Genomic DNA, 13,423 nt, shown 5'->3' with positions numbered 1-13,423 from the left:
TGGTTGCACTGCCCTTATAAGATAAACTATTATTCAACAGTTGAATGGTTAGAATGTCAGGATATGTTGTAGAGACACACAATTCTAGACTGACAAATGTTCGAAACAGATATGAAAAAGGACAAACTTAAGTTAAAAACAACAAGTATTAATTATGTATTTTGTGCATGTTTTTGAAAATAACAGAAATTTTTACTATAAATGAATGGACCATTTGCCATATGTTTATCCTGAAGTGAGGCATGGAGCTAATTTTCATGTATACGTCAGTACTGTAAACGTTCAACTGATTCTTTAGTTGGAGATGTAAGTGCAATGCAGCCACCTACACACGAAAAAATTTTCAGAACTGAAAATGGCAAGGGACAGTATAATGTTTTAAAACTATGTCTTTTTACAGTTTGTTTTCAATTTTACTTTTGCTATCCATGAGACATTTTGCCTCATTACACGAATTATAAAAGATTATTGTGGTACATGTGATCAAGTTTAGAAAAGCATACATATTGCAACTGTTTCTGTTACTCTTCCTGAACCGTCATCTCTTGTTTACAAGATGTTTCACAAGATAATTGTAATTTTTCACTTCAAATACTGAACTCAAAGCAGTAGCTGCTATATTCATTAGTCCAAAACTGATTTGGTGTATCTCTCCTTGTTAAGTCTATCCCATGTAAATGTCTCTTTTTCCTTAGCTGGACTCTTGATCTGTGTGAACCTGATGACAGACTACAGTCAGTCCTTGGTTTCTTGGTACAATTTTTACCCTTCCCCTCCACCTCCCCCACCTGCCATCACATGAAATTAGTTGCATCCCGATGACTCAGGATGTGCCTTATCATCCTATCCCTTATTTTAAGTTAGCCACATGATAATGGACACATACTACACCTTCTTATGGACACTTTTATGGAATAAAGCTATTGTTGTTGTGGTCTTCAGTCCGAAGACTGGTTTGATGCAGCTCTCCATGATACTCTAGTCTGTGCAAGTCTCTTCATCTTTAAATAACTACTGCAACCTACGTCCTTATGGATCTGTGAACTGTATTCATCTCTTGGTCTCCCTCTACGATTTTTACCCCACACACTTTCCTCCTATACTAAATTCGTGATCCCTTGAAGTCTAAGAGTGTGTCCTATCAACCACATCCTTCTTCTAGTCAGGTTGTGCCAAAACTTTCTTTTCACATCAGTTCTATTCAGTACCTCATCATTAATTTTGTGATCTACTTACCTAATCTTCAGGATTGTTATGTAGCATCACATTTCAAATGCTTCTATTCTCTTCTTGTCTAAACTGTTTACCATACACGTTTCAGTTCCATGCAATGTTACACTCCAGGCAAATACCTTCAGAAAAGACTTGCTAACATTTAAATCTATAGTCAATCTTAACAAATTTCTATTCTTCAGGAACATGTTTCTTGCCATTGTCAGTCCACATTTTATATCATCTCTACTTTGCTCTAATAGCAAACCTCATCTGCCCCTTTAAGTCTCTCATTTCATACTCTAATTCCCTCAGCATCATCTGATTTAATACTCTGTCTCACCCCCTTTTCAACTACTGCTTTCTATTCACGTTCCTGAAGTCTCATATAACTGCTATCTGGTTCCTGTACAAGTTGTAAATAGCCTTTCACTCGCATTATTTTAAATCTGCTACCTTCAGAATTTCAAAGAGAGTATGCCAGTCAACATTATCAAAAGCTTTACAAATGCTATAAATGTAGGTTTCTTTAACACTTCTTCTAAGATAAGTCACTGGGTCAGTATTGTCTCACGTGTACCCACATTTCTTTGAAATCCTAACTGACCTTCCCCGAGGTCAGCTTTTACTAATGTTAGTATTTTGCAACCACGACTCATTAAACTGAGAGTTCGGTAATTTTCACACCTGTCAGCAACTGTTTTTTTTTGGAACTGCAGTTGTTACATTCTTCTTTAAGTCTGAGGTTTCAACTGTCTCATGAATCTTTCTCACCAGATGGAAGAGTTTTGTCATAGCTGGCTCTTCCAAGATTATCAAAGTTGTAACGTAATGTTGTCTACTCCTGGGACCTTGTTTCGACTTAGATCTTCCAGTGCTCTGTCAAATTCTTCTTGCAATATCATATTTCCCATCTCATCCTCATCTACGTCCTCTGCTCTTTCTATAATACTGCTTACAAGTTCGTCTCTCTTGTATAGATCTTCTACATACTCCTATCACCTTTCCCTTATTTAGTTACGACTGGTTTACCATCTGAGCACTTAATATTCATACAGCTGCCTCTATTTTCTCCTAAGCCCTCTATAATTTTTCTGTTGGCAGTATTTATCTTTCTCCTAGTGAAATACACTTCTATTTCCTTACATTTATCCTCTAGCCATTCCTACTTAGCTATTTTGAACTCTCCATCAATCTCATTTTTTATAAATTTGTCCTGTAAATCTCATTTTTTAGACATCTGTATTCCCTTTCACCTGATTCATTTGCTGCATTTTACAATTTTCTCCTTTCATCAATTAAATTCAACATCTCCTGTGTCATCCAAGGATTCCTACTAGGTCTCATCTTTTTACATATTTGATCCTCTGCTGCCTTCACTACTTCATTTCTTAAAGCTACCTATTTGTTTTCAACTGTATTCTTTTCCCCCATTCCAGTCAATATTGCCTAATGCTCCCTCAAACTTTCAACAACTTCTGGTTCTTTCAACTTCCCATCTCCTTAATTCCCTACCTTTTTGCAATTTCTGCCACTTTAATCTACAGTTTGTGGCCAACACATTGTGGGTAGAGGACACATCTGCCCCTGGAAACATCTTAAATTCAAAATCTCATTCCGAAATCTCTTTCTTACGATTATATAATCAATCTGAAACCTTCTGGTGTCACCAGGTTCCTTCCACAAAAACAACCTCTTTTCATCATTCTGAAACCAAGTGTTTGTGATAATTTAAATTATACTCTGTGCAAAATTCTACCAGGAGGTTTCCTCCTTCATTCCTTTCTCCCAGTCTATATTCACCTACTGTTTTACCTTCTCTTCCTTTAACTACTATCGAATCCCAGTCCCCCATCACAATTAAACTTTCATCTTTCTATGTGAATAATTCCTTTTGTCTCAACATACACTTCTTCAATCTCTTCACCACCTGCAGAGCTCACTGGCATACAAACTTATGCTACTGTGGTGGGTGCAGGCTTCATGTCTAACTTGGCTAGGAGCATGCATTCACCATGCTGTTCATAGCAGCTTACCCACATTCCTAGTTCTTATTCATCATTAAACCTGCTCCAGCATTACCTCTACTTGATTTTGTATTATAATCCTGTATTCACCTGAACAGAAGTCCTGTTCCTCCTAACTACCCAACTTCACTAATTCCCGCTAAATGTAATTTCAACCTATCCATTTCCCTTTTAAAATTTCTAATGTACCTGCATGATTAAGGGATCTGATATTCCGCACTCCTATCCATAGAATGCCGGTTTTGTTTCTGAGTAGTCCCTGCCCAGAGATCCAAATGGAAAGACTATTTTACCTCTGGAATATTTCACCCACAAGCATGCCATCATCATACAACCATACAGTAGAGCTACACATCATTGTCAAGAATTACGACTTTGTTTCCCCTTGCTTTCAGCTGCTCGCAGTACCAGCACAGCATGGCTGTTTTGGTTGATGTTAAAAGGCCAGATCAGTCCGTCATCTGCTCCGACTGTTGCCCCTGCAACTACTGAAAAGGCTGCTATCCCTCTTCAGGAACCACACTTTTGTCTGGCCTCTCCAGATACTCCTCTGTTGTTGTTGAAACTACAGTACGGGTATCTGTACCACTGAGGCAACATGTCACTCGACTGACGGCAAGATCTAGGTTCATGAGGGAAAGGGGGGAGGAGGAATGTAAAGCTATGTTCTACGTATTTTCATCTTTTGAAAAATTATAATTACAATAATTCAAAACAAGCAAAATCCTATTTTTAAAAATCCCTGGACAGTTTACTTTCTTCCAAATTCGATACCTTATTGTGATGAACAATCAAAATTTTTAAAAAAGCTCTGCCTAATGTAACTCTTGTCCATACCCTACATTCATGTTGATAAAATGCCCTCTGCAGTGTGGTTTGATCTGATTTTTAATCTGGTCCTGTTGACAACATATTGTGTAAGTAGTGTATTAGTAATATAGGTCAAATCAAATTAAATAATCTGTATTGCATGAACATTTTATATATCACATACATGATGATTCAGGAGGAATGTCACATAACTTGTGAGGTCATCTGCATGTAAAAATAAACCGAAAATGTCCTGTGAGCATGTGTCCGATTTCCGATCCTTACAGAAGTGGAGTGGTTTGAAGACTACACACATCCATGCATGAATATGATGGCAAATGTGAACATTACTTACCAAAAAGCTGTATATGTGCTGTGGTGGACAGAATAATCGTGAAACGGGTGAGTGATCCATATCCTGAAACAGGTGTGGGGATTCTCTAACTAACGGCAGCACTGTGATGTCGCACTGAGGCAACAGCTACAAGTACACCCAGTGTGCAATTGTGAGTTGGATCAGTGAACAATCATGACATCCTGTGTGTGTCATGTCTGACTGTTTTTAATTGAGCAAGTCTACTGTGTTCATGAATACCAACACGCAACATCTGCACCCATGCAGAATACGCAGAAATGTTGTTTGTGTACAGATACTTCCCATGTGGTTGTGACAAAATACTAGACACATTTCACTGATCGACGAACCCCCTGTGCCATGGTATTTGCCATCAGCTCAAAATTCCACAAACACAAGTGCAGTGTACATTACATGTGCAGCCTGTGCAACATCTGCACCCTGCTGACCCAGTAAGCAGACAATAATTTTGTGAATGGTTGGCTGTACACAGATACGTCGTGCACTACACTTTATTTACAGATGAGGCTACATTTACATGCAAAGGTATCATGAACAGCTGCAATTCTCATAAATGGACAAAGGACAACCCACATGACACTACAGAAAGAAGATTCCAAGTTAGTTCTTCGTGAATGTCTGGTGTGGTTTGATTGATGACCTGATGGTAGGGTCTGTGTTCCTACCAAATCACATAATAGCCACAGCACGTTCACATTTCCTGATTGAAGACATACCTGCACTTTTGGAAGACTTTACATTAGAGCAGCAACAGCAAATGTACCTGCAACATGATGGATTACCTATTCACTGTACCAGAAAAGTATCACAGTATCTGAGTAACACATTTCCTCAACAGTGGATTGGCCGTGGCAGGCCCATTAACTGGCCTGACAGATAACCCAAGTTAACCACATCAGACTTCTGTTTATGTGGCTGGTTAATGGGGGATGTGTGTGCTACGAAGGTGGGTGCAAGTGAAGAACTTGCCTCTCACATCACCGACACTGTTGTCCTCATTAAAGCCCACCAAGATAATATTCAGTGGGCAACCCAACGCTCCCTCCAATGCTTCGAGAACTGCATTGCGATAGGCAGGGGATTTTTGAACATCTCTTGTAGGATGGATCAATCATCTGTCCACCACTGCACCTACACAGCGTTTCTATAAGTAACAGTCACGCTTTTCTTCACAATTATTCGTCGATGTGTGTAGTGAGAACCTTCACAGGACTTCTTCCATTTATTTTCACATGTAGAATCACCTCAAAACTTATGTGACATTCCTCTCCTGAATCACTCTATACATATACTATATTACTTATTTTCTAAGAACAATTGATTACTTATAATATAACCTGCAGTGCACCGGCATAAGTTTAAGTGAACAGTAAAAATTGTAAAACAAATGAAACTAAATATTCTTACCCTCATGACACATAGAAATAAACAAATCTACATTGTAACAACATATACCAATGAAAATAATTTTTTTCTCCCGAGAATACGTAGACTTTTATTCTAACGACATAAACAAATTTATGTTTTATCAACACAGTTTGAATTAATATGCAAAATTTTATCTTCATGACCTAAACATCCTTTTCTTTCTTTTAAGAGTGTTTTTAGCTAAATGGTTTTTTCTACTGTTACACTAAAGGATGCCGTTTAACTGTACATAACCCCTTATAAATGTTTGTTCTATCAATAATGTTTTTAATTTACTTTTGAGTATCTGTATATTATTAATTTCCTTTTTTATACTGATGGGAAACATATTGCACTTGCGTACTGTTATAGATACCTGATTCAGTAATACCCCTGTATACTTCCACGAGAGTTGCAGAGCCTTGGTGTAAATTTTTCACCTGTCTCGTTGTTGTGGTTGTGAAGGAGCACTTTTTCTATTGGCTACAAACATCATCAGTGCGTTTCTATACTGACCTGAGAGATTTGAAGAGATCGCAGCAGTTGTACTGTTAGTGACCCCATATATTAATCTCGCTGCCCATTTCTGAAGTTTGAAAACTTTTTCAACTCCTGTGACATTTCCTCAGATTAACGGCCTACCACAGGAGAGTATAGAATGGAAACATGCCAGATATGACAACAGTGTTATTTATCTGTCAACAAAGTAAGAAATGGCTCATAGTGCTAAGCCTGCTGAGCTGTTTCTTGACCAGCTTTTCAATTTGCTCTTTCCACCTTTGCTGACTGCCAAGGAATTTTCAATGTGTGGTTTCATAAATTTTCTGACTGTTAATATCCAATTCAGGAACTTGAAGTTTTTTTTTTTTTTTTTTAATTTGCTAAATGAAACTACCTCATATTAGTTCTTGAAAAATTTATGGTTACACTATTTGCTGTGAACTATTTATGTACATGATTGGTGACTGTCAGAGCTAGGTCACACATTGTGGAGTTGGACCATTTGATCAGAATACTTGTATAATCAGTCAACATGACTATTTTTGCTCTGGCATTAATTTTAATTGGTAGATCTTTAACAAAAAAACAAGAAAATCAGTGGCCCATGGATTGAGACTTGTGGGACTTTGTATTTTACATTTCCTCAAACCTGCCTCTGTTAAGACAGGTCTGTCTTCTGTTGTGTATAAGATTCTAACCAATTAAAAGGTCAGTCTTTGGTTCCATAGTGTGGAGCCTTTTTAGCACTGTGATATGATCTACACAGCTGAATGCCTTAGCGAGGTCACAAAAGTTCCCTGCTTGGTAACTTAAAAAATTTAGTTTACCTAGAATTTCATCTGTTACCGGTAGCCTCACTATAGCACACACTGTGGGAAAAACCTTATGAAAGCCAAACTGTGTAGGTATCAGTAATGCATTTTGTACACTATTGCTATAAATCCTATCTACATTATTCTCTCAGATACCTTTGAGCACACTGGCAGCATTCAGATGAGCAAATAGTTGGATACTACAATCCTTGCTCCACTTTTGTGAACTGGCATCACTATCACCTGTTTTAGTCCCTCTGGAAATACCCCATTTTTCATTTATTAGTTGCACAAATAGTAGAACAGGTGACTAAGTCTGCACGTGATTTTAAAACACCATTTGATACACTATCGCATCCCGAGGATTGAGAGCTCTTAAGTAATTTTATGATGTTTTCAGTTTCTTGAGTAGTTGTGTTTTTGAAATGAAGTATTACATTTCATGTGACCTGCATGTGTTTTATGGTTTCTATAAGAGATTGTGTATTATGGTTCCCTGATTTTTCTGCTGCAACAAGAAAAAAATTGATTGAAACCTAGGCTGCAGCTTTTTGATTGTTCTTGCCCGTACCATTACCAGAGGACTGTGCTATCCCTACTTGCTTTGATTTTATATTCCTATTTGTCTCACTTTTTATGCTGCTTTTACTTTACTGTATGGGAACTAAATGTGCTGCAGGAACCTAATTCATTTTATTAAAAAATAAGATACACAGAAAAAAACCCAGTAGCTATTTCACAATCTTTGCAATTTCAGCATTGGTGGATGCCTACTCGAATTGATATCACTAGCATAATTTCCAAAATCAACTGGTTCTGCTTAAGAGTGTATTGAACATGAGGTATTTATATGGTTCTGAAATAATGGTGGAAGTTAACCATAGACCAATTTGATAATTATGTCTAACTAATTTATCATTTTATGAAAAAGAAAGAAATACATAAAAACTGAAGTTCTTTATTCAGTACTTATCACTAGTTCCAAAGGCTGGTATCGGTTTAAATCTCGAACTACACGTTTATGTATAAATATCAAAGGGTAAGAAAGTAGTTAAAATCGACCTATACCATGGATCTGAAGCACAAATATCGATGTAATGGTTGTCATATGCTACACAACAGATAAATAATGCAAATTTATATAAAGCTTTCGAAGGTGTCAGTCACAGTGGTGGAGCAGTCTTCAAACGTGAAAATTAAAGATGGTGAGTAAATTTGCTTAATTACTTCTTCAGGTCTACAGTAAATAGCCCTAATAATAAGATATTGTGATGGGGATATATGAGTTCACACTTCATCCATATGCTTCAAAGAGCCAAAGTCTTTTTTTAGCAATTATATAAGCCTTTTATTTTTGTGGGCGAATGTTTGTACTTTTAAGCTGTCAAAGCTGAAGGGAAGAACACACATTACATCGTTCAAATGACCTGGATACATGAAGAGTTCGAAAGACAAGGAATCTTGCAAACATGGATCTTCTATGCGTGAAACAGTACATGCAAGTTTAAAAGTGTGGAAGCTAGAAGGTCAAAACAAAATGACAAACTGCAACATTTACCTTATATGCCTCCCGAACCTGCGGGTGTCACGAAACGAGATGCACTTGAGTCTCGGATTCTAATGACATCAAGTAAACAATAAACTCATGGAATTGTATTTTAACCTTTCTTCGATTCGGCACTCCTCACGCATATTTTTCGGCTATTTCATTTTTCGGAACACTTCTTTCAATTTAGAACCCGTCAACTTCCTAGGCATTTATACCCATACAAACAGCGCTTTTATGTTACGGTTCTCATGTTTTCACTTTCTTTATCACTCAGTCACGAAAATCGTCCGTACCGCAGTTCTGGCACAACACAAACCTAACCAATGACAGGCCAGATTGTCGCAGCCAATCGCGTGCCGGCACTAGCGCACTTGTTTTGAAGTTATCCTGCGTTTCTGTCCCGCATTTGTTCGGTCATCGTCATGTGCTCGTGAGTTGCCAAGGATCGTGTAGAGCGTAATATGATAAGTTGAGAAGAACAGTTCACACGAAAAAGAGAATGAAATTCTTATCAGTGTTTTATATTAGTTTTGTCTTATTCTCAAGACATTTTCATTGTTTCTAGAACTACCATCATGAGCAAATTTCTTTTCAACGGGAATACTGTCATCATGGAAAACATTCGTTTACGATGTGCTGGGAAGGGAAACTGATGAGAGATCCGAGGAAGTAGGTTTCCTGATACACGCTAAAACAGGCACGATTTTAAGAAGGGTATGCTGCTGACATAAAAGTCACCTAAATACAAACTGTCCTTCGAAGCTGACAGTCACTATACATGTTCTGAAGACACGATGTACACAAAAATGGAAATGTGATTCCTTTCCTGAAATGCGTTGTGAAATAAGTTTAACACTAAACCACAACCATAGCAATTGCTGCGTTCTTAAGCTTAAGAGAGCCGTTAAGTGACGTGACGGTCAAGTTGTTTAGTCCATTAAAAAAAGCTACTAATTAGCATTAGCACTTCATGCTATCGAAATTGGAATCCGTGAAATGAGCCAGACTACTCTGTAGTGCCCGAGGTATAATTGAAGACATGCCCGGAAAAATGGGCTCAATCTCAAATTTAAAAGCTTACAGATAAGTGCTGCCATCTGTTGCTGGGTACGTGAACTATCAGAATGGAAAATTGCCATTACCTTCTGACAGGAAGAAACCCAAAACCAGGTTCTGAAATAGTGTCTTTTAACACAACACACACACAAATGGCATACTAACTAACGTAAATCCACCCGATGATAGAGGTTTAAACCTTTGAAACGCGTCCTGGTAATAAACTTATTGTTTCATTTAATAAAATTGACATTAGTCTAACCCTTAGGTGATATTTAGGAGTGGGACTAATGTCAATTTTGATAGTTCCCGTACCCAGCAACAGATGGCAACACGTATCTCTAAGCTTTAACATTTTTGAGTTAGCCCGGTTTTCCGCCCATGTCTTCCATTGTTGGTATCATTTGGCCCCGGATCTACGATATTTCCGAACCGGGGCAAAAACTTGATACTGGCGCCCTCCCCTTCGAGCGTTTGAGATAGGAGGCCAAAAATAAAAAAAATAGATTTTTCAAAAATACCGGTATGTTCATTTTGTATCGCATACCCGTGGTCTAGGGGTAGCGTCTTTGATTCATAATTAAAACGTCTTCGGGCCCGGGTTCGATCCCGCCACTGTCTAAATTTTGATAAATAATCAGCATTGGCGGCCGAAGACTTCCGGCATAAGAAGTCAGCCTCATTCTGCCAACGGCCTTGTCAAAGAGGGCGGAGGAGCGGATAGAGGTTCAGGGCACTCTCTTGTCCTAGGGGTGGAAAATTGCCCCTAAAGGCGGAAGAATCAGCTATGATCAACGACATGAGGATGCAGAAGGCAATGGAAACCACTGCATTAAAGACACGTAACGTGTATCCACGGGACATGTGGCCTGTAATTGAATAAGTGTCATGATGATCACTCCATTGGCAAAAGATTCCGAATAGTATCCCATTCCGTTTCCGGGAGGGGACTGCCAAGGGGGAGGTTACCATAAGAAAAAGATTGAATAATCAACGAAAAGATAACGTTCTACGAGTCGGGGCGTGGAATGTCAGAAGCTTGAACGTGGTAGGGAAACTAGAAAATCTGAAAAGGGAAATGCAAAGGCTCAATCTAGATATAGTAGGGGTCAGTGAAGTGAAGTGGAAGGAAGACAAGGACTTCTGGTCAGATAAGTATCGGGTAATATCAACAGCAGCAGAAAATGGTATAACAGGTGTAGGATTTGTTATGAATAGGAAGGTAGGGCAGAGGGTGTGTTACTGTGAACAGTTCAGTGACCGGGTTGTTTTAACCAGAATCGACAGCAGACCAACACCGACAACGATTGTTCAGGTATACATGCCGACGTCGCAAGCTGAAGATGAACAGATAGAGAAAGTGTATGAGGATATTGAAAGGGTAATGCAGTATGTAATGGGGGACGAAAATCTAATAGTCATGGGCGACTGGAATGCAGTTGTAGGGGAAGGAGTGGAAGAAAAGGTTACAGGAGAATATGGGCTTGGGACTAGGAATGAAAGAGGAGAAAGACTAATTGAGTTCTGTAACAAGTTTCAGCTATTAATAGCGAATACCCTGTTCAAGAATCACAAGAGAGGAGGTATACTTGGAAAAGGCCGGGAGATACGGGAAGATTTCAATTAGATTACATCATGGTCAGACAGAGATTCCGAAATCAGATACTGGATTGTAAGGCGTACCCAGGAGCAGATATAGACTCAGATCACAATATAGTAGTGATGAAGAGTAGGCTGAAGTTAAAGAGATTAGTCAGGAAGAATCAATACGCAAAGAAGTGGGATACGGAAGTACTAAGGAATGACGAGATACGTTTTAAGTTCTCTAACACTATAGATACAGCAATAAGGAATAGCGCAATAGGCAGTACAGTTGAAGAGGAATGGACATCTCTAAAAAGGGCCATCACAGAAGTTGGGAAGGAAAAGATAGGTACAAAGAAGGTAGCTGCAAAGAAACCACGGGTAACAGAAGAAATAGTTCAGTTGATTGATGAAAGGAGGAAGTACAAACATGTTCCAGGAAAGTCAGGAATACAGAAATACAAGTCGCTGAGGAATGAAATAAATAGGAAGTGCAGGGATGCTAAGACGAAATGGCTGCGGGAAAAATGTGAAGACATCGAAAAAGATATGATTGTCGGAAGGACAGACTCAGCATACAGGAAAATCAAAACAACCTTTGGTGACATTAAAAGCAACCGTGGTAACATTAAGAGTGCAACGGGAATTCCACTGTTAAATGCAGAGGAGAGAGCAGATAGGTGGAAAGAATACATTGAAAGCCTCTATGAGGGTGAAGATTTGTCTGATGTGATAGAAGAAGAAACATGAGTCGATTTGGAAGAAATAGGGGATCCAGTATTAGAATCGGAATTTAAAAGAGCTTTGGAGGACTTACGGTCAAATAAGGCAGAAGGGATAGGTAACATTCCATCAGAATTTCTAAAATCATTGGGGGAAGTGGCAACAAAACGACTGTTCACGTTGGTGTGTAGAATATATGAGTCTGGCGATATACCATCTGACTTTCGGAAAAGCATCATCCACACAATTCCGAAGACGGCAAGAGCTGACAAGTGCGAGAATTATCACACAATCAGCTTAACAGCTCATGCATCGAAGCTGCTTACAAGAAAAATATACAGAAGAATGGAGAAGAAAATTTAGAATGTGCTAGGTTATGATCAGTTTGGCTTTAGGAAAAGTAAAGGGATGAGAGAGGCAATTCTGACGTTACAGCTAATAATGGAAGCAAGGCTAAAGATTTGTCGACCTGGAGAAAGCATTCGACAATATAAAATGGTGCAAGCTGTTCGAGATTCTGAAAAACGTAGGGGTAAGCTCTATAGGGAGAGATGGGTCATATACAATATGTACAACAACCAAGAGGGAATAATAAGAGTGGACGATCAAGAACAAAGTGCTCATATTAAGAAGGGTGTAAGACAAGGCTGTAGCCTTTCGCCCCTACTCTTCAATCTGTACATCGAGGAAGCAATGATGGAAATAAAAGAAAGGTTCAGGAGTGGAATTAAAATACAAGGTGAAAGGATATCAATGATACGATTCGCTGATGACATTGCTATCCTGAGTGAAAGTGAAGAAGAATTAAATGATCTGCAGAAAGGAATGAACAGTCTAATGAGTACACGGTATGGTTTGAGAGTAAATCGGAGAAAGATGAAGGTAATGAGAAGTAGTAGAAATGAGAACAGCGAGAAACTTAACATCAGGATTGATGGTCACGAAGTCAATGAAGTTAAAGAATTCTGCTACCTAGGCAGTAAAATAACCAATGATGGATGGAGCAAGGAGGACATCAAAAGCAGACTCGCTATGGCAAAAAAGGCATTTCTGGCCAAGAGAAGTCTACTAATATCAAATACCGGCCTTAATTTGAGGAAGAAATTTCTGATGATGTATGACTGGAGTACAGCATTGTATGGTAGTGAAACATGGACTGTGGGAAAACCGGAACAGAAGAGAATCGAAGCATTTGAGATGTGGTGCTATAGACGAATGTTGAAAATTAGGTGGACTGATAAGGCAAGGAATGAGGAGGTTCCACGCAGAAACAGAGAGGAAAGGAATATGTGGAAAACACTGATAAGGAGAAGGAACAGGATGATAGGACATCTGCTAAGACATGAGGGAATGACTTCCATGGTAC

At 38.7% G+C, this 13,423-nt stretch overlaps 1 protein-coding gene across 2 annotated transcripts in view; it reads right to left on the bottom strand.

The window, feature by feature from the left end:
• Positions 1-8,998, bottom strand: part of LOC124619471 (DNA-dependent metalloprotease SPRTN) — a 66,457-nt gene extending 57,459 nt beyond the window's left edge. For both annotated transcript variants that reach the window (XM_047145872.1, XM_047145873.1), the window contains exon 1: positions 8,704-8,998. The gene's annotated coding sequence lies outside the window, so the exon portion shown is untranslated. The remainder of the gene's footprint in view (positions 1-8,703) is intronic.
• Between the last annotated feature and the right edge of the window lie 4,425 nt (positions 8,999-13,423).

The sequence above is a fragment of the Schistocerca americana genome, chromosome 6 (assembly GCF_021461395.2).
Source record: "Schistocerca americana isolate TAMUIC-IGC-003095 chromosome 6, iqSchAmer2.1, whole genome shotgun sequence".
NCBI lineage: Eukaryota > Metazoa > Arthropoda > Insecta > Orthoptera > Acrididae > Schistocerca > Schistocerca americana.
Note: the sequence above shows the minus strand (reverse complement) of the source record. Positions and strands in the feature narration are given on the sequence as shown.